The sequence below is a fragment of the Phascolarctos cinereus genome, unplaced genomic scaffold (genome assembly GCF_003287225.1).
Source record: "Phascolarctos cinereus isolate Bilbo 61053 unplaced genomic scaffold, phaCin_HiC Scaffold_3;HRSCAF=262, whole genome shotgun sequence".
NCBI lineage: Eukaryota > Metazoa > Chordata > Mammalia > Diprotodontia > Phascolarctidae > Phascolarctos > Phascolarctos cinereus.
Genome location: NW_027555736.1, coordinates 219,595,554 through 219,621,836, shown reverse-complemented (window position 1 = coordinate 219,621,836; position 26,283 = coordinate 219,595,554). Strand labels below are relative to the sequence as shown.

Below are 26,283 nucleotides of genomic sequence, written 5' to 3'. Positions count from 1 at the left end.
ATAAACGCATTTGTGTGTGTTTCTGGGAGTCATTTGCACAGAGATATTAATAAGACCCATGGGAGATGATAATATTGCCAATTGAGAGAGCACAAGAAAGAAGAAAAGGGAGCTCAGGGTAAAGCCTTGAGATACACCAATAGGGAACATGATACGGATTACAACCCAGCAAAAAAGGCTGAGATGGAGCAGCCAGATATGTAGGAGGAGAAAAAAGAGAGAGAATAGCATCATAAAAACCCAGAGAAAAGATAATACTCAGAAGGAGACAATGGTTTCAAACGCTGCAGAGAAGACATGATAGATGAGAACTAAGAAAGGGTGTCAGATGTGGCAATTTAAGAGCTCACTGGTAATTTTGGACAATAGTTTCAGCTGAGTGATAAGGTCATAAGCCAGATTGCAGAGGGTTTAGAAGATAGGTAGGATAGTGGAAATAAAGGTAATAAATACAGACAGCCTTTTTCTTTTCTTTTTTTTGCTTTTAGGCAATTGGGGTTAAGTGACTTGCCCAGGGTCATACAGCTAGTAAATGTCAAGTGTTTGGTCTGAGGCTGGATTTGAACTCAGGTCCTCCTGACCTCAGGGCCGGTGCTGTATCCACTGCGTCACCTAGCTGCCCCCAGCCTTTTTCAAGACAGGAGAGATATAGGATGATAGCTGGTGAGGATAGTAATGACTATTGAGGGCTTTTTTAAGGACTGGGAAGAAATACTTGTGTGTAGGCAATAGGGATAGAACCATTTAGAAAGAGAGAGTTTGGATATAAGAGGAAGGGGATGATAGTGGAGGCAATCTGCTAGGGAATGTGTGAGGGGATAGGATCAAGGATAAAAGTCTAGGGGCTGGCTCTCATGAATTAATACCTCTATGATGATAGTTTTCACATCTTCCTATCTTGCCCTAACTGCTCTGCTGACCTAGAATCTTGCATCTCTAACTGACTTTCAGACATCTTGAATCAGATGTTCAGTAAACATCTTAAACTCAGCATGTCCAAAACTGAATTTGTTATCTTTTCCCCTAAACCCTCCAAGCCTCCTAACTTCCTTGTTATTGTCAAGGGCAATATCATTGTCCAAGTCCCTCAGGTTCACAACCTAGATGTCATCTTTGACTCCTCACTATCTCTCACCCCTACCCTCCAATATCCAATTTGTTGCCAAGCCTGCCAATTTCATCTTTGCGACAACTCTCAAATACTCCCCTTTCTCTCCTCTGACATTGCTACCACTCCGGTACAGGCCCTCAGCACTTCATTATTGGACTATTGCAGTAGCCTGATGGTGAGTCTCCCTACCTCCATTCTCTCCCTTCTCCAATTCATCCTCCATTCGGCCACCAAAATGATTTTCATAAAGAGCAGGTACAACCACGTCACCCTTTTACTCAATAGACTCTAGTGACTTCATATCACCTCCAGGATCAAATATAAAATCCTCTGTTTGGCATTCAAAGTCTTTTACATCCCCACTCCCTCTTTCCAGTCTTCTTATCCCTTAATCCCCACCACATAATCTTCAAGCCAGTGATACCCTTCTCCTTGCTATTTCTCAAACAACCCCTCAGTTTTTGGTATTTTCTCTGACTATCCCTGTGCTTGGTACACTCTCCTTCCTCCTCTCCACTATAATTTGTTCAGCCATTTCATAATTGATGGTCACTTCCTCAGTTTCCAATTTCATGCTAACACACACACACACACACACACCTCACTATATTCTACACATTTTTTTTTATCATATGGGTCCTTTTCCTCTATCTTTAATGTCTTAGGGGCACAACTTTAGTAGTGATATTGCTAAGTCAATGGGTATGCACAGTTTAATATCTTTTGAGGCAGAGTTCCAACTTGTTTTCCAGAATGGCTGGACCAATTCAAAATTCCAACAGATGTGCACTAATATCTGTTTTCCTACAACCCCTCCGGCATCTGACATTTTCCTTTTTTTATCAACCTTGCCAATCTGATGGGTTTGTTTTAGAGTTTTAGAACTGTTTTAATTTTTATTTTCTCTAATAGTGATTTAGGTCATTTATTCAGATGGCTATTTCAAGCTTAGATTGCTTCCTCTGAAAATTATCTATTGATATCCTTTGATCATTTATTAACTAGGAAATAGTTCTTATTTCTATAGATTTGAACCAATTCCCTATTTAGAAATGAGATCTTTATCAGAAAAACTTGCGGCAAAGTTTTTTTTTCCACTTACTTGTTTCTCTACTAACTGTATCTGCACTGGTTTTATTCAAAATCTTTTAAATTTTATATAATCACATTTTACCTTCTGTGATCTTCTCTATCTCTTGTTTGCTTATGAACTCTTCCTCTACCCACAGATCTAACAGGAAATTTCTTCCTTGCTTCTTGAATTTGTTTATGATGTCAATTTTTATGTCTAAGTAATGTACACACTTGGAGCTTATCTTGGTATATGGTGTAAAATATTGGTCTTTACCTAATTTCTGCTAGACTACTTCCTAGTTTTTGTCAAATAGCTCTTGTCCCAATAGCTAAGATCTTTGGGCTTATCAAACACTAGGCTATTGTGCTTTTTTGCTTTTGTATATTATGTATTTAATCTGTTCCACTGATCAACCTCTACTTCTTAACAAGTACCTAATTGTTTTGATGATTACAGCTTTATAGTATAGTTTGTGATCTGGCACTGGTAGGCTCCCATCCTTCCCATTTTACAAAATTAAATGCCAGGAGATTTTTGACCTTTTGTTCCTCTAGATGAATTTTGTTATAATTTTATCCTAGCTCTATAAAGTAACCTATGCTTTTACCAAAAAGGTTATAGATGCTAGAGAAAGGGGAAGATAATTAATAGATTCTGTTTCAACATTCTTTCACAAGAATTGTTCAAGAAAACAGAGTGTCTCAAATCTATTAAGAGCTAGCGTCTTCTATATCTTTTTGGCAATAATAATAATAATTAATATTACATAATGCCTTAAAATTTGCAGAGCTTTACAACTATTATCTCCTTTTGTTTTCACAACAACCCAGAAGATAGGTGCTATAATTATTCCCATTTTATAGAAGAAGAAACTAAAGCAATAAGGCATTTGGTGGTCCAACCTCCACTGAATAAAACATCCAGTCTTCTTGAGGAAGGGAGCAAATATTTAATAAGAAGTATCAATCACATGGACTATTGGGGGAGTTACTGGTTCATTAACAAACATACACAATGGGGCAGCTAGGTGGTGCAGTGATAGAGCACCGGCCCTGAAATCAGGGGGAACTGAGTTCAAATCCAGCCTCAGACACCAGCTGTGTGACCTTGGGCAAGTCACTTAACCCTGACTCAAAAAAAAAACAAAAAAACCACAAACCATACACAACCAGAATACAAAATTACTTCTATAGGCTGAGAGTATAAACATTTACAGTAATGTGGAGATTAAAATTGTCCAACCTATAGTAAAAGAGACTGAGTCAGAACTCTGAGCCCATGGTGCTTTATTAAAGGGTCCATGGTCCCCTCCAATGAAGTGGACCTCAGCTCTTCCTCACAATCAGAGATGCCCCCTTCTTCCAGGGCTTTATTTTTATAAGGTTTGATACCAAATTTGATACCTGAACAGAATCCCTTTGATTGATAGATCTTGCTTTACAGGCAAAAAAATTATGTACCAGCTAGAAATGGTATGTCAACAGGGGGGTTTCGGGTTGGGTGGAGCATGGGGCATTCTCCATTGACTAAGTTGTGGTAAGATGGTCATAAAATGGTCACCTGCTTATGTTGGACAAGACAGAGTGGTCCAGAGGTACAAAAATAAGCTGGAGGACTTTCCATGTAACTGAGTCACCTCCATCACACTGGGTTTGGTCACCATGACAAGGAAAAACAAGGGTGGAGGGCCTCTAGTTAGCCTCCTCTGATTAAGCAAGTGAATTTACAATCTGCAGCCTAATATAGAACTCGGGCCTAATCTATAGAACTGATAATCATTACCCCTATGAAATCATATCAAACTGATTGGTACTGATTGGCATAGAGTAGAGGTCCAAATGAATTATTTCTCATAGTAACAAGAAAGATATAGGAAATGCAAACACTTCTGAAAAGAAAGCAGAAATGAATCACTAACTGATACCTGTCCTAGGCCGAATGGGACTTCCTTTATAGCTACTAAAAAGGAATGGAAGATTCCCGATGAAGCGAGGTGGAATGTCTGCAGGAGAAGAAGAATCCAGAGTTTCTGTTCTAGTAAGAAGAGAGCTAGACAGAAGAATGAGGCCGCTCATAAGACCCGTATTTTTAAGCCCCACCATAAAAGTAGTAGTGTTGTTGTTTTTGTTATTCAGTTGTGTCTGACTGTTTGTGACCCCATGAACCATGATGTCCATGGAGTTTTCTTGGCAAAGACACTGGAGTGGTTTGCCATTTCCTTCTCCAGTGGAGTAAGGCAGACAGAAGTTTAAGTAACTTGCCCAGGGTCATAGAGCGGTCTAAGTCTAGATTTGAATTCAGATGTTCCCAATTCCAGGTACAGAATTCTATCCACTGAGCCAACTAGCTGCCTTCAGTGGTGGCGGCAGCGGCGGTGGCAGCAACAGTGGTGGTGCGGCTAGGCAGCAACAACTAGGTGGTACAGTGGATAGAGTGCCAGGCATGGAGTCAGGAAGACCTGAGTTCAAATCAGTCCTCAGACATTACTAGCTGTGTCACTCTGGGCAAATCATTTAACCCTGTTCACCTCAGTTTCCTCATCTGTAAAATAAGCTGGAGAAGGAAATGGCAAACCACTCCAGCATCTTTGCTGAGAAAACCCCAAAGGGGGTCATGAAGAATCGGACACAACTGAACAAAAACAACAGTCGTGGTGGTGGTAGAAGTCGTTATCATCCTAGTTGTCATTGGCAGAAGCTACATTGTCAAGTCACATATTAATTAGCACTCCCAATGTGGCTCAGTTTATCCCCCGGAGGTTTGGAGGCAACATTACACCATCTGTATTTCAAGATTTATGCTGGATCTAAGAGCTGGTGGAAATACAATTCCTGCTCCATTCCCCACCCTAAACACATTCTTTTCAAGTGATAAGCAGTTTTGAACTCAAAAGATCCTAATTCTGTCAACAACAAAGAAGTCATCTTCTCAACCTAGGCACGTGTCTCAATAGGATCTACTTGTTCTGTCAGGAATGATTAGCAGGGAAGATTCAGTGGGGGTTTTTTTTGGGGGGGTCACTTTAGAAAAACAGAAATCCAACCCTTGTAATTACAAAAAGCTGAAAGTCACCTTCTCAATCCAGTTACGTGATTCTTTGTGCTCACTTTCCTGGGACTCATTGTTCTGACAGGCATTAGGTGGGGAAAAGCTAAGTCATTCTGCCCCATTCCATTACCCCCAATTCCAAACAGCTAGAAGGCAACTGGGTACCAGTTGTAATTACAGTTTGGCCAAGGATGGCTGATCCAACAGGTCCCCAACAACTTTTTCCTCTACATTGATACATCCCTTCAATGTATACACCTTTCTATAGGTACTTCTTAAGGCCACAGTTTTTAAAATGAGACTAAAACTTAAAGATCAAGAAACAAAACTTTAATTTCATTTTCACTATCTGGCCAGCACCAAATTCAAGCATTAGAACCCATCTCAGCTGGAGACATCCATCACAGTAGATTCAAAGAAAGGAGTGGTCAGGGTTAGTCACCATAAATGTTACTTAAGTAAACCAATAGGAAGGTATGTGTGTGTGTGTGTGTGTGTGTGTGTGTGTGTGTGTAAAAATAAGAAGTTCTGCAAGACTTACCCCCTGATAAAAGATGGAACCACCTCACTCAGCTTGCTCCTGAGATATTTCTCTGATTTATCAATTGTTCCTTAAGCATTCTGCCAGAAAAGGAGCTAGGGTAGGAGAAGTGCTAATAGTTTCAACAAACGCTGAAGTAATGAAATACAGTGACCAATACTTTATTTGGTCCAGACCGAGGAATAGATACTAGACTATCTACCTGTTTTTACCATTTGCAGCCTCCCTCTGAAGAAGAGATGGAAACAATGAGCACACACCTCTGGCATGTGTATGGTCTTCTCAGTGGCCCAAACTACAATGTGAAGTCATTTTAGCTGGTACGGCTTCTGGACTGTTTTCATCTGGTTAGAAGTCAGCACCCAGATACTAGCCAAGGAACTATCCTCAATTTACTCAAGGGAGTTTCTTTTTTCATCGCCTGAGCTCCAAAAATTGTGGATGTGGTTTTTGCCCTATTTGCCCATCATACAGTCAAACTATCCTGCTAAAGGTAAAGGAAGCTACCACAGACATTAGGCAGAAGTTCAAGTATCAAAGCCAAGGTAGAATTAAGTACTCCATGCCAACGGAAGCTTAAGAAATAGCTGTCTTTATATTTGTTTAGGTAGGATGTTACCAAGAGTAGATGGGACATTGTACATTTGTAATCCCTTTAGCTGGGGAGGCTGAAGGTGGATGGCTCAAGTGAGTTTGGAAGTTCTGAACTCTGGTAAGGATAAAGCAGATCAGGTGTCCACACTAAGTCTGGCACCAATGTGGCAAATAGCCGAGGGCTGTCAAGCTGCCTAAGAGGGGATAAGGCAACCTAGATCAGAAAAACAGAGCAGATCAAAGCTTCTGTGGTAAAGAGTATTGGAATCAGCCCACAAATAGCCGCTGAACTTCCATACTCAGAGACAGGGAGACCCAGTCTCAAAAAAAAAAAAAAAAAGAGGATGCCACCAAGGTCAGACAAAGCTCAACCTCAGTCCCATTTTCTCACTCAACCTAACATAACAATTAGGATATTTAAATACAAACTAAAAAGAAGAGGCACCAAGAAACAGTCCCATTCTCCACGGAGCTTTTAATCACTAATTTTAAACCATTGTGATGGAAACCTCATTAAAAAGACTACAGTGAATGTAATTAAAACTTTCCCTAACAATTCAAGGTCATTATAACCAATCATTATGTTGTGAATTGATTCAGTAATCTAATTTCCCCGTTAAATTTATAAGGCTATTTGCTCTTATATTGAATGTCCTCCCCCAGATTACTATGCTTTTTGAATAGTGTCTACTTTGCATAGTTTTTCTGTTTCTTCAATTTGGCAACTGTCACTTCTTTCTGCTATCTGTAAACCTGCCTGTGCTAGCCCTCTCCCTGCTTCTAATTGATTACTTTTAAATTATTGTGGGTTTAGAAACCAAATAACCAATGTTATTAGAACTGTGTATAAAATAAAAGTAAACAGGATCTGAGTTATAGAATAAAGGGCTTCAGTGTATGGAGTTTTGACATCTGTTTTCTTGTACCAAGGCCTATTTTGTTTATTTCCTGTTTCTGGTTTCATTCTAAATTACCCAGAGAGCTGAGTTTCAGATAGATGAAGTGTTACTGTGGCCCAAAATAGAACAGGTGTATTCTCTCTTTGGCAGCCCATGTACAGAAGAGACCCAGCAACCTTTGACCCAAAGTCAAGTCAATATTCATAGACAAGCTCCTGCTGGGATATGTAAAAGATTAATAAGACCCTTTTACTTTCCCCCCTTTTTTTCCAGTCCTACTGATATGTTTCACTTTTACATGACATTTTCAGATTATCCCCACTTTATGCAATATCTCACAACAAAGTAAAACAAATAATAAAATGACTTCACTGGAAAGTTCACGTAGCATTTCACAACTACAGCACCATGCTGCCTGCCTATTTAAAAAAAAATGACATAAATCTATTTTCTTCCCCCCCTTCTCCTTACCCCACTGGGAAGAAAAAAAAAGAAAATTTCTTGTGACAAATAAACATAGTCAAGCAAAACAAATTTTCTCAATTCTAGTACACAAGTATGTGTGTATGTGTGTATGTATGTCTCCCTCTGTACCATACTTCTGTCACCTCTCTGCAATGTCTAGTATGTTTCATAATCAGTCTACTAGTCCAGAATTATGAATGGTCCTTGTATTGATCATAGTTCTTACAGCTCTTAAAGTTGTTTGTTTTCCTAGTATTGTTGTTATTGGATACATTGTTCTGGTTCTGCACATTTCATTCTTCACCATTTTATAAACATCCTCAAAATTGTTCATTTGTATAAAATTAATGTTACAGTATAAATTGTTCTCCTGATTCTGCTTACTTCACTCTGCATCAGTTCATATAAGTCTTTTAATTTCTTTTTTAAATCATCTGTTTGTTCTTTTCTTACGGCATAATAGTGTTCCACCATATTCACACGCCGCCACTTAACCCATCCTCAGTTGTTGGACATCTTCTTGGTTTCCAGTTTTCTGCCACCACAAAAGGAGATGCTATAAATACTTCTGTATATAAAGGACTGTTTCCTCTTTCTTTCATCTTTTTTGAGTATAGGCTTAGCAGTGTACATAGCTAGGTCAAAGGGCACAAACGACCTTTTAAAGGGGAAAAGAAAATATTAAACATACCTGCGTCACAGGGTGCTTATTGCTGGCACTGACTCAGAAAAAATCAGTCAAGTCTGAGAGTCTGTGCTTCTGGGAAGTTAAGTGTCTGCCAACTGAAGGGTCATCATCAAGCAGTGGAACTTGGGGGAAAAAACACATTAAGTAGTCTTAAGATGTGACACATACTTCCACTTAACGGCAGATTTGTGAAATGCATTCAGCTCCCTTGCTTGCCTTTCTAATACACTGGGGGAGGGAAAGGAGGGGTGGTTCTCCCTGAGGTATTCCTGGTGGTCTAAACATTCAAGACCAGGTGTCAGACCTACCAAATTCTCACTCATCAGTGCTATAAAAGCCCTGATTCTTCTCTAAAAGTCCCTTCCAAGGAAGATTAAGACCCTGCTCCTCTCTCCCCTATCATTTTAGTGTTTCCTACCCAACATCACCAGCCAGCCAGCTGTGTCCATGGTGGCCTTTAGTAGGCACATTCAAAGAGCAATCATAGAGCCAAGTATAAGCTGTTCCTCTTTTTAATTGAGTTTATTCTACAACATGAGCCATAGGCTAATATTGCTTAACCATCCATGTTAGCCTCCAACTTTTAGTGAACAAGTATTCATTTCCAGCCAGTCAATAAATATTTATTAAGTTCCTACTAAGTGTCAGACACTGTAAATGCCTTCTATATTTCATTTCTCTTGATTGGGCTTCTCCTGAAACAGAGATAGAAAATGTGTTTGTTCTTAAATTCAGTTGCGATGGTCAGAAAGAAATTCAAAGCTTTGTACTACAACTTTGCATAGTAGAAAAAATCTCCCCTTCCAATGATCCTTTTTATATCCATGTAAACCAGGGAAAAACAATCTTCATATTTTGTTTTATGTATATTTCCTTGGTGAGTACTCAGATCCAGGGTACATACACATTCTAACAATGGCTGGAGCTTGATCAGAGCTCCAACTACCTGTTTGTTGCGTAATTGTCCAAGGAGTGATCAATTCCTTGGACAATCACACGCTTTTCTCAAGAAAAATGTTCCTTGAGATAAATTGGTTTCCCAGGTAACATTGTTTAGTTGTTACTTAATGTTCCAGTCTCCTTGATCCTAGCCACGCTTTGATGACTCCATTTTATCTTTATGTCAGGTCATGAGGCAGTTACACCATTAAGTCATAACACGGTTACACAGGGGGCTATCCTCCTCAGTTTCCCTTACAAGCCCTCATGGTAAATAAAAGGTAAAAAAAAACAGTACTGGGATGTAATCTCAAAAATGACTGAATGATATCTGTTGAATATAGGGCAAACCATTCAACATCACAGTAATACAAGTCTATGCTCTAACCACTGATGCTGAAGAGCCCAAAGTTGAACAGTTCTATGAAGACCTACAAGATCCTCTAGAAATAATGCCCAAAAAAAATGTCACAGTCAACAATAGGGGGCTAGAATGCTAAAGTAGGAAATCAAAAGATAATGGAAATAATAAGTAAGTTTGGCCTTGGAGTACAAAATGAAGCAGGGCAGAGACTAACAGAGTTTTGTCAAGATAACTCACTGGTCAGAGCAAACACTCTTTTTCAACAACCCAAAAGGTGACTCTACATATGGACATCACCGGATGCTCAATATTGAAGTCAGATTGATTATATACTTTGCAGCCAAAGGTGGAGAAGACCTATACAGTCAGTTAAAAAGAGACCTGGAGTTGACTGAGGCTCAGATCATGGGCTTCTTATTGCAAAATTCAGACTGAAATTGAAGAAAGTACAGAAAACCATCAGACCATATGGGTATGGCCTAAATCAAATCCCCCATGGATATGAAGTGGAGGTGATGGATACATTTAAGGGATTAGATCTGGTAGACAGAGTGCCTGAAAAACTATTGACAGAATTTTGCAAAAGTGCACAGAAAGCGGCAACAAAAAACATTCCAAAAAAAGAGAAGAGCAAGAGAGCAAAATGGCTGTCTGATGAGGCTTTACAAATAGCTGAGGAAAGAAGGAAAGGGAAAGGAGAAAGGAAAAGAGATATACATATATACTCAACTAAATGCAGAAGAGGAGCTAGGATTGCTTTCTAATTCAGTAGCTCATGAGCTCCCACTGGTATACTTGCTTTCTTGATTGTGAGTTGATATATATTAGTTGGTCAGACTTAATTAGCTGTTAGAAAGGAGTATTTACTAAGCTGATATAGAAGAACAGTAGATTCAAAACATTCTTCCTGCGACACATTCTGCCACCAGTACACCGAATACAGGGGAAAGTAGGCTCAAGCTTAGCGAGCACATGTGACAAAGCAGTACCTCACAGAGCCTGATTGCTGGAAGTCCTTTTCTCCCTCTCAGGAAGTACTCATAAAGTTTCCCTTAGGCAGGGTGTAGTTTTCTGCTGGGCTCTTTGTAGAATCCTAAAGCAACCTTTCTTCAGTACACCTAAGTGGTTCAGTGGATGTAGTTCTGGTCCTGGAATCAAGAAAGCCTGTATTCAAATTTGGCCTCATACACTTATTAGTTGTGTGACTTTTGCCTCAGTTTCCTCATCTGTAAAATGGGGATAATAATAGTACCCATTTCCCAGGGTTGTTGTGAGAATCAAATGAGACGATAATTGTAAAGTGCTTAGTACAATGCCTGGCACATACTAAGTGCTATATAAGTGTCAGTGCTAAATAAAGTGTTATAAAAGTGCTATACAAAAAATTTGCAAATATAAAAATAATATAAATTATTATTATCGTCTCCCAATGTAGACACTGTCATCAGCTGGTCTGGGGATGCTCCTAGGACGAGAAGTCCAAATCCTTTCAACTTTCAAAGTTCATAAGGTCCTCTTCTAGTCAAGGAGGGGGTGGAAGACTGAGGTCCTATTTCTTACTCCCAGAGGCTTGGCTGGAACTAACTGTCTCTCCTGTCAGCTGACAGAGAATCTAACACTGGGTTCCAAAATGGATTGCTATTTTATAGAAGATCTAGAGGTCATAACAAACCCTAAATTACTTTAATACCTTTGATTAACTGATGGATTCAAAATAGCTTTAATCACCTGGTAAATGGATCAGAAATTAAGTGTGATGGAGTGACTGACTCAGTTGATTCCTACGCTTACACAAACATTATTATGCACATAATTGTGGCATCTGGGGAATAAGGAAGGGGGAGGCGAGACGGGAAGTGCTGTTAAGGAACTTCCAATGTGAAAATCTGAACAATGCAGATTGGTACCTGCAATTTATAGCCATAGAGTGCCTGGGACTCTGAGAGATTAAGTAACTTGCCCAGGGTCACATAGCCAGTATGTGCCACAGAAAAGACCTAATCCCACATTTTCCTGATTCCAAAGCCTCCTCTCTATTCACTACACCATACAGCCTCTCTTGTACACGGTACTGTTATATAACAATGACACCAGTCTAGGCAGCCTTTCAATGTCCAAGCTCTATCTCTGCCTCTAACCAATGGTTGTAATTCATTTTATAGATAAACAAAGTGCTCTTGCTCATGTCTGCTAGCAGAGCTGTGACTGGCATAACTGACAGTTTGTTTTGTTCTTCCAGCGAGAAAAGAGAAGAGGAGATGACATCAGTCCAGTTTAATTTGCCCAGTTAGTTGCAAAATAACTCCCCTCCTGCCAGGGTTGAGTGAGTCACACCAGGTGTTTTAAAGCTCATCAGGAAGTCCTGACAGATTGGCTAAACACCCAACAAATAATCAACAGTGTTGAGGAGGGTAAAGGAACAGGGTAGACACCTGAACCTACTACTCTGAGCAGGCTAGGTTGCCACCTGATTTTTTTAATGTAGTCCTCTCTAATGAGTTAACATGCTACCTGATTTCACACTTTTTTTTTCCACTGGGGTCCTGATTTGAATCCAAAGTCTCCCTCCACATCAGTGTCCTGAATAGCTCCTTTGAAGCCATTCATCCTCAACAGATTAGCTATATGACTCCCAAATCCAATCCATTTGCACTCTTTTTATTCAGAATATCCACTCTCTTCAACACAAGTAAGATATTCCCAACAAAAATGCTTGGAAAATCAAGCCCTTGCTAAATTCTATTCAGTCAAGATGAAGAAAACTAGGGAAAAAAAAAACCCAAATGCAAAACTTGCTACTAAAAGCATGGGCATGTCTGGAATGGGTGTATTTAATACCAAGGCCCTCATCTCCAAACCCTCAAGGTCCTCTAGAACCTCTACATCTGGGGGCAGATGTAGCTAACTTCACTTTGAGGCCCAGACCTACCAGTGGGAGTATGAGTTGGGAAAGTAGTATGCTTGAAAAACAGACTTTGAGGTAGGGAAATAGGGAAATAGAGAGTCATAGAATGTTAGATTTAGAAATGAGCTTAAAGATCATTTAATCTAACCTCCTCATTTTACAGAGGGAAAACAATGAGTCTGAGAGACAGAAGTATCTTACATGTGTTAATGATGCTCTGTAGGGGACCCAGAAACAGTTTTCAAAGGTATATGCGTGAGCGTGTATGTGTGTATATACATATGTATACACATATATGTATATAGTATCTATCTATCTATCTATCTATCTATCTATCTATCTATCTATCTATCTATCTATCTATCTATCTATCTATCTATCTATCTACTACTCAATTAGACCTAATTCCTTTGTTAGTTTGAAACCAAGGAAGCCCTCAAACACTTAGTAGCATCTGAATTTAATTGAACTCCCCAGGAATAAAATGCTTATTGTGTGCCAGGCACTAGGAATAAAAAGACAAAAAAAAAATTAGTTCCTGACCACAAAGAGCTTGAGCTCTTCTCAATGTAAAAACAACCTGAATAGAGATAAGTAAATACTGTGTGTGTATATGTGTATGTATATGTATATATGTGCTATATATAGCACATCTATCTAGTACTATATATAATACTATAGTACACAGTACATATACAATACTATATAACATCTATCTAGTGCATATATACATATATAAAATACTATATTATATAACACATCTATCTTTTATATATATATATCATATTTAAATATACTTATCTATGGATAGTATCAGGGCAGCTAAGTGGATAGAACTCTGGGCCTGGAGACAGAAAGACCTGAGTTTAAATATATCCTCAGACACTAGCTGTGTGACCCTAGGCAAGTCACTTAACCTTGTTTGCCTAAGTTTCCTCATCTGTAAAATGAACTAGAGAAGGAAATGTCAAACCACTCCAGTATCTTTGTCAAGAAAACACCAAATAGGGTCGTGAAGAGTTGGACAAGACTGAAACAACTCAACAACAACAAATGTATAGTACATGTACATACTACGTATGTATATATTATACAGATGTGTATATAGTACTATATGTACTATGTACTATAGTGCTATATATGTATGTACTAACGTACTATATACTACAGTAATATATATAGTACGTTATATATGTGTATGGATATATACCTATATATGTGTGTGTGTGTATGTATGTATACACACACACACACACACATATATATACACACATACACACATAGGTATATGTGTGTACATATATGTGTATGTATATATATACATATACGTGTACATATCGGGTGTGCCTAATGCCCACACCCTTACTCTATTCATGTTGTTTTCACCAGCACAGCTCAAGCTTCTTGAGCTCAGGGACTACTTCTTTTTTGTCTTTTTCTTCCCAGTGCCTGACATATAGTAGACACTTAATGCCTGGAACATCAGTTAAATTCAAATACTACTGTTTGAAGGCTTCCTTAGTTGGAGACTAATAAAGGAATTATGGTTAACTGAATGTTCTCTCTAGATAGCTGATGTTGATAATTGATATTCTCTAGAATAATAGTTAGAATCATATGAGATTTAGCAGCTTCTACAGGGCTTAGAATATGATATTCCAGGAGCCAAAAGACTTAGAATTATAACCAAGAATAATAACCTACCCAGCAAAACTGAGTATAATCCTTCAGGAGAAAAATGGATATTTAATGAATAGAGGACTTTTAAGCATTCCTGATGAAAACACCAGAATAGAAAATTTAACTTTGAAATGCAAGAGAAGCATAAAAAGGTAAAGATGAAAGAAGAATCATAAGGTACTCAATAAAGTTAAACTGTTTACATTCTTACATGGGAAGATGATACGTGTAATTCTTACTACTTTATCATTATTAGGGAAGTTAGAAGTAGTCTACATAGAGGGCATGAGCATGCCTCAATTATGTTAGGATGATCTAAAACAAATGAAGGGATGAGAAAGAGGGATGCACTGAGAGAAGAAGGAAAGGAGAGATAGAATGGGGGAAATTATCTCACAAAAAAAGAGGCCCACAAGGAATAGCTTTACCATGAAGAGAAAAATGGAGGGGGGAGGGAAGCAATATTTGAACTTCATTCTCATCAAATTGGTTCAAAGAGGGAAGAACATACACACACACACACTAAATTGGGTATAAAAATCTATCCTACCCAACAGGGAAATAGGAGAGGAAGAGGATAGGAAAAAGGGGAAGGGATAATAAAAGGGAGAGTAGATTAAGGGAGGCAGTGGTTGGAAGTAAAACAGACTTTTGAGAAGGGACAGGAAGGGGCAGCGAGGCGGTACAGTGGATAGAGCGCTGGCCCTGAAGTCAGGAGGACCTGAGTTCAAATCTGGCTTCAGACTAAACACGACACTTACTAGCTGTGTGACCCTGGGTGAGTCACTTAACCCTAATTGCCTTAAAAAAAGAGAGGAAAGAGAAGAGACAGGGAAAAAAAGAGAGAGAGAGAGAAAGATAAACAGAAGAAAATAAGATGACAGGAAATATACAGTTAGTAATCAGAACTGTGTATGTAAATGTGATGAGCTCACTCATGAAATAAAAACAGATAGCAGAATGGATTAGAAATCAGAATCCAACAATACATTGTTTAGAAGAGACACACCTGAAACAGAAAGTCAAACATACAGAATTAAAATAAAGGGCTAAAGCAGAACCTAATCTACTTCAATGATGATAGCAATCATGATCTCAGACCAAGTAAAAGCAAAAATAAAACTAATAAAAAGAGATCACCAGGGAAACTACACTGACCTAAAAGGGACCATAGACATGAAGTTACATATAAAAAAAAAATTCAGCAAGTTTCTCTGATAAAGGTGTCTTTTCTCAAATATATAGGGAACTGAGTCAAATTTATAAACATAAGAGCCATTTCCCAATTAATAAATTGTCAAGGGATATGAACAGGCATTTTTCAGCAAATGAAATCAAAGCTATCTAGAATTATATTTAAAAATGCTCTAAATCACTATTAATTAGAGAAATACAAATTAAAACAATTCTGAGGTACCACTCCACACCTATCAGAAATGACAAATGTTGGAAGGCATAAGGGAAAATAGGTACAATAATGAACTATCGATTGAGTTGTGAACTGGTCCAACCATTTTAGACAATAATTTGGAACTATGCCCAAAGGGCTACAAAACTGTGCATACCTTGTGACCTAGCCATACCACTACTAGGCCTGTATCCCAAAGAGATCAAAGAAAAATGAAAAGGATCTATGTGTACAAAAATATTTATAGCAACTCTTTCTATAGTGGCAAAGAATTGGAAATTGAAGGGATGACCATCAATTGGGGAATGGCTGAACAAGTTGTGGCATATGATTGTGATGGAGTACTTTGTGTTATAAGAAAAGAGATGGTTTCAGAAAAACCTAGGAAGACCTATATGAACTGATGCAAAGTGAGGTGAGCAGAAGGATGGTCATTGTACTGGTAATCTTGTAATGATGATCAACTGTGAAAGACTTAGCTACTCTGATCAACACAATGATCCAAGATAATTCCAAAGGACTCATGATGAAAGGTGCTATCAACCTCCAAAGAGAGAACTGAAGAACTCTAAGTGCAAATTGAAATGTAGTTTTCTCTTTTTTTATTTTTCTTGATTTTTTTTTCAATATGGCTATTCTTACATAATTTCACATGTATAATTGCTATCATATTGCTTGCCTTCCCAGTTGGTGAGGGAATCTGTAATGAGGTTTGAAGGAACCCAGGGAAGTCAGAAGGCAGAGGTGAGGAGGGAGAACATTCTAGGCATGCAAAAGGGACATCCAGTCAAGAAATGAAGGGTTATATGCAAGGGACAACCTAGAAAGGCAGAGTAGTTATAGAGTACACAGAGTGGAAATAAAGTGTAAGAAGACTGGAAAGGGAGGAACAACTACGTTCTGAAGGATTTTAAAAGCTAAATAGAGGATTTAATATTTGACACTGGAGGTAAGCGAAATCTATTGGAATTTACTGAATTGGGGGAGGGGAGTATTTATATGATCAGAACTGTGTATTAGGAAAATCAATCTGACAATTTGAGTAGAGGACAGACTGGAATGGTGATAGACTTGAGGCAGGGAGACTAATCAGAAGGTTATTGCAGTAGTCTGGACTTGAGGTGATGAGGATGTGCACCAGGATGGCAGCTGTGTGAGTGAAGAAAAGGGGATCTACACAAGAAATATCTTGAAGGAAGAAATTACAAGACTTGGCAACAGACTGGATATGTGGGGTGAGTTCAAGTGAGGAGTTAAATCTGGAATACTGGAAGGATGATGGTGTCCTCCAAAGTAATAGGGAAGTTAGGAGGAGGAGGAGGTTCTGGAAGGGGAAAATTAATGAGACCTTTTTTTATTTTATTTTGGAGGCAATCAGGGTTAAGTGACATGCCCAGGGTCATACAGCTAGTAAGTGTCTGATGCCAGAATTGAACTCAGGTACTCCTGGCTCCAGGGCAGTGCTCTATTCACCGTGATACCTAGCTGCCCCAATGAGCTCTATTTTAGACATGAAGAGTTTGAGATGTTTATTGGACACGGAATCTTTTTAAAATAGTATTTCATTTTCCCCCAATTACATGCAAAAACAATTTTTAACATTCATTGTCTTTTTTTTAAAGACTTGAATTTCAAATTCTATCCTTCCCTTCCTCCCTTCCCCCTCCCTGAGACAGTAAGCAATCTGATATACATTATACATGTGCAATTATATAAAACGTTTCCATATTAGTCATTTTGTGGAAGAAAACTCAAACTAAAAAAAGAGAAAGTGAAAAACAGTATGCTTTGGTCTGTATTCAGACATCATCAGTTCTTTCTCTGGAGGACAGCATTTTTCATCCTGAGTACTTTCCAATTGCCTAGGATCATTGTAGTGCTGAGAATGGCTTAGTCACTCACAGTTGTTTATCGTACAATATTGCTGTTACTGTGTACAATGTTCTCCTGGTTCGGCTCACTTCACTCTTTATCAATTCACGTAAGTCTTCCCAGGTTTTTATGAAATCATCCTGCTTGTCATTTCTTATAGCACAATGATATTCCATTACAATCACATACCACAACTTGTTCAGCCCTTCCCCAATTGATAGGTATCCCCTTAATTTCTAATTCTTTGCCACTACAAAAAGAGCTGCTATAAATATTTTTGTACAAATAATAGGTTCTCAACACACACCCCTTCCCCCCCTTTTTAAAAATGTCTTTGGGATACAGACCTACTAGTGATATTCCTGGGTCAAAGGGTATGCACATTTTATAGCCCTTTGGCACAGTTCCAAATTACTCTGCAGAATGGTTGGATCAGTTCACAACTCCACCAACAGTACATTAGTATTGGACATAGAATTTGAGAAGTCTAAGAAGCGGCTGGTAATGTGAGATTGGAGCTCAGGAAAGAGTTTAGGGCTAGATAGATAATATATAGACTCATCAGTTATCTATGTAACAATAATAATTACAGTTAGGAGCTGATAAAATCAAGTGAGAAAGCAAAGAAGAGGTCGTAGTACAGTCCTTTAGTGGGTATGACCTAAGTGGAGACCCAGCAAAGGAGACTGAGAAGCAGGAGTTAAGCCAGAGAGCACTAAGTTGGTGAAGAACCAGGAGAGCCTGGGATCATGAAAACTGAAAGACTGAAGAGAGGCTAAGAAATGCTGAGAAAAGGCCATTAAAAGATCCTTGGTGGCTTGGGAAAAATCAGTTTCAGTTGAATGATGAGGCAAGAACCAATTTGCAGAGTCTTTAGAATTGAGAGAGAAGAGAAATAGAGGCACCTATTGTAAACAGTTTTTCAAGGCATTTAGTGAAGAAAGGAAGAAGAAAATTAGGATAATAGCGGGTATAATTCAATCAAGTGAGGGTTTTTAAGGATGGAGGAAACATGAGTGTGTTTGTAGGAAGCAGGGAAGGAGTAGATAAGGAGAGATTGAAAATTAACAAAAATAGAATAATACAGAGGGCCCTCAGCTGGAGGAGGCAGGATGGGACAGGATCAAGTGTGAATGAAGAGGGGATTGCTTCAGCCAGAACTCCATGTGAGACACGATGAAAGAGGAGATGGTAGGGAAGGTATCTGAGTAATGTGAAACAAAGAAAAGGATTAAAGAGGGAGTCTTGGTAAATGACTTTCATTTTTTCTTGTTAGGAATGGGTTAAGGACCTCAGGTGAGAGAGTGAGGAGTGGGTTGGATTTAAGGCTTGAGTTTATTAAGGATATTTTGGAATAGCCATTGTGGTGAGTCAGAAAGTGAACTGACTCATTAATAAACATTTATTAAGTACCTTGTTTGTGCTGGGCACCCTGCGGAGCTCTAGGGACACAAATAAGAAAGAGAAAGACAGTCCCTGCCCTTAAGGAGTTTACAATCTAATGGAGGAACAAAATTAACAAAAGAAAACTCAAAAAAAGTGGTGGAAGAGAGGCTAACAAAAGAGTAGCTGTGATGGGGTGATAGGAACTGGACCCCTAAAAGGAAAAGACCATATCTTTGAAAGCAATCAGTCCCATACATTTCAGCAGCCCAGATCACTGGCGCCTCTGCCTCCCTCAAGGGGCTGGCCCACCCCAGCCCACCTAGATCACCTAATTAGCCTCCTTGATACTCTTTTCACCTTCATACTTGCCCTCCCCTGCCCCACCCCCCACACTACTTACATACTTAACATACAGGATTGCCCTTAACTTCAACTAGATCATCTAATTAGCCTAATTGATATTCCTTTCACTGTTTTACTTGTCCCCCCCACCCCAGATTACCTACCACTCCTTAATCCCACCCAGATCCTTTCTCACAGTCCCATTTTATATAAGTATCAGCACCATCCTCATCAATTTGCAGGTTCATTAGAAACCCTGCCCAATTCTATTGGCCTTACAAGAGAATTTGGCCCTTGACTGGAACTATGGTTTGAGTGCATGAATTCATTCCAGGAAGATGTCACCTGTACCCTAACATTTTGGGGTTCCCAGCAACCCCAAACCACATCAGCTGGTGTCAGGGGCCATGATGTTCATGGATTCCCACCCAAGCAAAGTAGTAGCTGATATTAAATAAGGCTAGCTGGGAAAATGAGTCCTAGGTAAAAGGAGGCCTTGGGAGAAGTTCATTGCTCCACCCTCTAGCCCCTCCAGTAGAAGGGTGTGATTGGTAGCTGAGGGTGTTGAGAAGGCCAAAATCAAAGCCAAATGATCTCCAACACTGTAAGATTTCTAGTGAGGAGCTAATCTTGGGAGAGGAATGATTAGGGAGATGCAAAAGGATTGCCATACAAGAGATTATGCAACATACATTTAGAGTAGATCCATCAACACAGTTTTGTGATTTCTTCCAATACCATTCAACAGCATGAGAAGTTTGAAGGACTGACAGCAGCAGATGATGGAAGTAATTCAAGTCTGGAGTTGCATAAAATATGATGAGCAGTAGGACAAGGAAGGAAGGGACTCAAGTGTAGCAGTATGGCGTTGAACTGATTCACCAAGAGTTTAAGACTATAAGGAAGGAAGAAAAATGTAGCCAGTACAGGGATTACGGCCTGGGAAAGAACTGAGGTGTAAAGATACCCATGATAAGGACAAAGAACAGGGTAAAGGGTGGTAAAGCAGAGGGAAAACAGAATGATAAAAGATTATGATCAAACAGAAGAATTTTGGAGTTAACAAACATGGAAGTAAAGTCTAAGAAATATCAGCAGCACCTGAGTTCCCTCTTTCAGTCTATGATTTACGAGCCCCCTTCCACTGAATGTCCTCTGATAGATTCAGAATAAATTACAAGATACCATAGTAAAGTAAATTTACTTAAAGTGGAATGTAAAGTAAATAAAAAGGAGTTACATTAAGCAGCAAGCACTCCTCCCAGGCATTTCCCAAAGCTACCACCTCCCTACACTCTCCTTCTGTTCTCAACTCCTAAAAAGATACTCAAGAGCTTCGTCCCCTCCACAATACAGCAAGAGTAAGTCACTTTTCATGAGAGGGTGTTTCAGTACTGAATGGGCTGGCTTTCTCAGCATAACACTGTAGGCTAAGACGGGGTGGCACAAAGGAATCTGAGGTGTGTCACAGAGATTTTGGTTCTCAGTGTGGCTACCAGGAGAAAGGACATCAGAGCCAGTTCTGTTTCATTTTTCTTTCCCGAGTTCTCTCTGGCTCTGCTTGCCCAGACTTGAACCCACACCTCATCATTAAATTTGAAATTCTGATATCTCATTTCCCTTTCAAGTTAGTACCTTACTGAGATTATCTCCAATTTACCCTGTATAAAATCCAAATCCTGTTTGTACATAACTGTTTGCCTACTGTGTCTACCTCTCCTCCCTCTTAGAATGTGAACTCCTTGAGAATTTACCTCTTGACTTTCTTTGTATTGGAAGAGCTTAGCACCAATTCTGAGTACATAGTAGATACCTATAAATGCCAGTTGACTGGCTGACCTCAAACTAGGTGTTCTAGAAGCTGCTAAACTCTCCACAGGAGACAGCTGAATACATAATGGATAGAGCATGAAGCTTGCAGTCAGGAACACCTGAGTTCAAATTCAGTTTCAGACACATTTTTAGCTTTGTAACTGAGAGAAATGTATTAATTAACCAACTATTGAGGAGATCTAGGGATTTTCCCTTTTTCCTCAAAGTCCAGTCTTTCAAGATCTCTGACCATTCCCAAAACTTTACTCCACTTAGACCTGTGCTTCTTAAGCTTTTTCCACTCGCAGCCCCTTTTCACCTGAGAAATTTTTAGGCAACCCCAGTTTATTTAGGTATATAAAATAAGTATGCAGATCAAACATTCACTGATAATAAATCATAAAGAAATTTATTTTAAAACAATCTTTAGCATATATGTATATATAATTTTACCATTTATTAAAGACAAGAACAAATTTGCATACTAATGAGATGGATGTGCCTTTTTTATATAAAGAATTGAATCTTGGCAGAATATTTGATACTGCAGGATTTAGAGCATCTTCAACATTTTTTTCAGAGTTTGATCAATATTTTAATTTTACAATCATCAATGCTGAGAACGCCGCTTTGCATAAATACATAGCACAAAACGACAGAAGTATGTTTAGGGCCATTTCAGAAATTGTTGGAAATTCTGTCCTAATCCCAAGCCAAAATTCATTTAACAATTTTTTAGGAAACTCAAGTTTCAAACCTGTGTCACTTGATAACTCGGCAAATTCTTCTTGAATTTTTAATAGCAGATGACTGACGTTTTTATTTCAATTACATATAGTTGATGAACTCAACCCTTTCGTGAAAATGGCTAAAAAAAATTAACATAAAAAAGATTCACTGGCCCCTCAGTTTTTCAACATCCCAAGAGTTAACCAAACAAGTAGCTGTATCTTTCTCTCCCTAATTACAATTATCCAGTTCTACTGAGCATTAACAGAACCAACAAACTCCCTTGGGAAATCTCCCTAGGCACAGCTGAGAGTCAGCTTTATTTCAGCATAAGATTAATTTTCTTTGAGAAATTTCACTTTAAATCTCCCTAGACACAGCTAATAGTCAGTTTTATTTCAGCATAAGATTAATTTTCTTTGAGAAATTTCACTTTGAGACAGTGACAGCTTTCATCAGTTTATCATGCTCAGAATTCAAGGGAAAGGAGGGTTAAGTAGTACCTATCTGTCTTTGTATTGAGACAGATATTTTCATGAATTACTCTACCTCTATCTGACGAAGTGACATGGGGTTGGCAGGGCCAGAATTCCTGAAACAGAAGTTGAAGCACCATTATGTACTAATCCTTGGCTTATGTCAAGAGAGAGCCTAGCCTCTAAAGTTCACTTCCCCTCTTTATTAGACTGTTTAATCTTTCCTCCCTCATTCCTACAAAGCCCATGAATAAGTGAGATGTTGGATAACATGACTTGCCCTCCAACACAGAGCAAACTAATAATTCTTTCCATAAACATCTCTGACAAGTGATCTTCCATTTTTATGCTTCTGATGAGGAGACATCCTCTACCTCCTGAAGGGTATCATTCCATTTAGGATAGCTCTGTTAGGAAATGTTTTCCATAGGGACCCTAATTCATCAACTTTGAAGTTCCTACCCTACCGAGTCAGGATCATTGTACCACCCACCCAAAATAACTGTCTGTATACTTGTTTTACCTTCTTTGCTGTAATAAACTTTGAAAGGCATTTTCTAATTGTGCTTAGCCTTCTTTTCCAAACTTAGCTTCTTTTAAGAAAAAGGAATTAATAAATAAAACCCTAAAGGGAAAGAGGCTTAAAAAAAAAAGAGAGATCTGGGGTAGAAGACGTAGTCTTAACAAAAGGCAATTACAAAAGATAAAATAGATTACTTTGATTACTTAAAACCAAAAAGCTTCTGCACAACTACATCAATACATCTAAGATAAGAAGGGAAGTGGTACCCTTTCCAGCCTCTCCCGGAGAGGTGCCCCAGGCTGGGCATGTGTTGTGCCCCCGCTGTCGGACTCTGCGGAGCCAGAGCAGCAAGGCAGCGGGGCCAGAGCTCACCCTGGTCCAGCAGCCACCCCCACCCTTACCCCCCTACCAATGAAGAACCCCTAACTCTGAGAGAGACAGAGGACGGAGGCTGCAGCCACCAGGAAGCTGGCCTGCCTCACATTATGGGATGTGAGTGAAACCTGGCCCAAGAATCAGAATTCCGTTATTGCCTTGCTCATTTTACAGATGAAGAAACTAAGAAAAAAGAGAGTGAAATGACTTACCCAGGATCACATACCTACTCATGTATAATGCTGCCTTAAGAAAAGAATCATGTGGGACAGCTAGGTGTCGCAGTAGATAGGTGTCGCAGTAGATAGAGCACCGGCCCTGAAGTCAGGAGGACCTGAGTTCATATCAGGCCTCAAACCAAACACTTGACACTTACTAACTGTGTAACCCTGGGCAAGTCACTTAACCCCAATCGCCTGAAAAAAAAAAAGAATCATGGATAAATACTGTAAACTCTAAAAGATTGAGGAAGGATCCTTTGGAAAAGCCATTCTTGTTAAATCTAGGGAATATTATAAACAATATTATTAAGGAAATTAACGTCTCAAGGATGTCCAGTAAAGAAAGAAAAAAATCAAGGAAAGAAGTTGAAGTGTTGGCAAACATAAAGCATCCAAATATTCTTCTATATAGGGAATCATTTGAAGGTCAGATAAAATTTGCCAAAGAGTATACACTCATCAACTAAAGGATGGTCTCTGTATAATTTAGTTGCCACTATAGCTTCCGTACTCTGAGGGAATAATGCATATCATTGCAATGCCAGTATTACATGGAGCCTGGTGGCCTGGGTGATTCTTTGATACCATCTATATCCATGCTGGCTGAGGACTGTGTTGGTAGGATAGGTGTGATAGGAAGGAACCTATCCTGCTGATGAAAATAAAATATTCACTTAAATTGTTCTTAACCTTTTAAGTCTTGCTAAGCATCACCTCTGAGAGAAAGCTCTGAGCCTCTGAAAAAAAAGTTGATAGACCTATCCACTCATTGGTATCCTTATATCTGAAATCATAAGATTTAAATACATCAAGTATCTTCTTCATGGGATTTAAAATGCTGTGGAGAAAGCATTAGAAAAATTTAGGCCAGAGATTGTGTAATCTCTTCTGTGCATATCTTAAATAAGAGGCTAGATAACCCTGTATTAATAAGAGATTTTAGAAACACTTGAAGACAGTAAACACCACATAGGATAGAAAAAACAAGTAAGCAGAAAAAGCAGTTGATGTCAAAAGAATATTAAAGAGCCAGGAACGCCCAACAAACGAACCCAGAAGAAGAGAATAATTCCATGTACATCCACCCACTCCTCTGAAGCTGCTGTTATCAGGGAGGGAGAGAAAGAAGAAAAAAAAATGGCATTCCAGAGCCCTGGCTGCAAAGGGTTTCAGATTACACACGGACACACACCACACAAACACAGAACAGATAACATGATAATGACAGGGATACTCCAAAACAGACAATTTTTTGTGATTCTCCAGATCTTATGGAGACCATGCAAAAAATTTTTCTTAAGGTTTTGGAGAATGAGCTTTCTCCAATTGTATAAAAGACAACCTAGCGGGAGATCGGCCCATCCTCTTTGCCTATAAGCCTTAAAAAAAAAAAAAAAAAAAGAAGGACTTGCTCCTGTAGTTTACTTGCCTCGACCAGCGTCCTGGTGAGGGAGGAAAAACCCCGCAGAAGTTCCCAACAAGGTGTCCCTTGTCAAGAGGGAAATCCGCTACAGCCTGTTGCAGGCTCAACCCAGCCCCAGCAAGCCTTCCTAGGTGTTTGAGGGACGACCCAACTACAGGGCGAGAGGAGGGGGGAGGCTTACCTTGAATCGAAGACTTGAGACTTCAGACTAGCCCCACGTTGGGGGCCATAAATGTTGCGGGCTGAGAGGTTGAAACCCCTCAAAGACCGAGTACAGGACAGGTCGTCTGGAATGAATTCACAGACTCAAGCATTCTTTAATTCAAGGTGGCAAAGATTTATTGTTGCGCTTTTCAGTGGGCAAGGATTCTTAAAGGATCCTGCAACCTTAGAGAGGTACAGGTAAAGTTTACATAGGATAAAATGCAATAAAACATATGTCAAATATGCTAACTAGGGGATTCAGGGTGGGATTAGGGAGTGGTGAAGGAGTGGTCAGTTCTCAACTGAAACTCAAGATAAGAAAAGTCCCATTATTCAAGAGAGTATCTGGTCCCAGACATCCTGGGCCCAGTGATAACAAACAGGAAGAATACTGATCAGCTCTATCTGGTCCTGGAATTTGCTGACACAGGAAGGGGTGTTTTTAGTTCACTCAGAGAGAAAAAGATTAATTCAGGTTTTTTGGCCCTTACTGGGGCACAATTGATCTTAAATGATTATCAAGGGACAGTGTTTCTGAGGCTAGGGAGAAATTGGGGCCCAAGTACAAGCACCCAAACCTAAGCACCCAAGCACCCCAACATTACAAAGAGAAGTGGAATGAGTGCCCAATTAGGAGAGTCCTGGTGCTGCCATTATCTAACTACAATGATCTTGGGAAATCCAACTTGTTTGGTCCTCAGATTCCTCATTTATAAATGAGGTTGGACTCAATGACCTCTAAAATCTCTGGCAGCTCTAAAATTCTATCATATGTTAGATGTTGCCTGCCTTTTTCACTTAAAACACCAATCTTCATAGGTGTCTGCAACTGCTGCTTAAGGGCAGTCATTGTTCTATTTTTATGTTTGATTCCCAGCTCAATAAAAGTTTGTTGATTGATTTGGGGGGAGGGGAAGGCTAAAGACCCAAAATGGTTTCTCCCATTCACATGGTCTTGGGAGGGTGGAGGAGAGAAGGAAGCCCTAGGTCTTAACCAACTGTGAATAAAGGAGTCACTTTTACCCTTAGAAACAAATGCCACACAAATCCCTGGCAACTGCTAAATCAGACCATTTAAAACATATTAAGTTGTTGTAGCTATATAAAGGAAAAATGCTACTCCTAATCGCATGGCCATAGGTGATCCAGCCTCCAGTCTCCCTGAAGCTATTTCCTACTGTCTTCCAAATCTTAGCAAACTAA

The 26,283-nt window shown here is 39.2% G+C and overlaps 1 protein-coding gene across 2 annotated transcripts in view; it reads right to left on the bottom strand.

The window, feature by feature from the left end:
* The window catches only part of GTF2A1 (general transcription factor IIA subunit 1), a 138,472-nt gene that overhangs the window by 50,485 nt on the left and 61,704 nt on the right, over positions 1-26,283 (bottom strand). Inside the window, exons 11-12 of one of the 2 annotated variants that reach the window (XR_013485430.1) lie at positions 10,714-10,872; positions 8,425-8,543 (exon numbers count right to left, since the gene is read on the bottom strand). The exons of the other annotated variant lie outside the window; for it this stretch is intronic. The gene's annotated coding sequence lies outside the window, so the exon portion shown is untranslated. The remainder of the gene's footprint in view (positions 1-8,424; positions 8,544-10,713; positions 10,873-26,283) is intronic. 2 annotated transcript variants of the gene reach the window in all.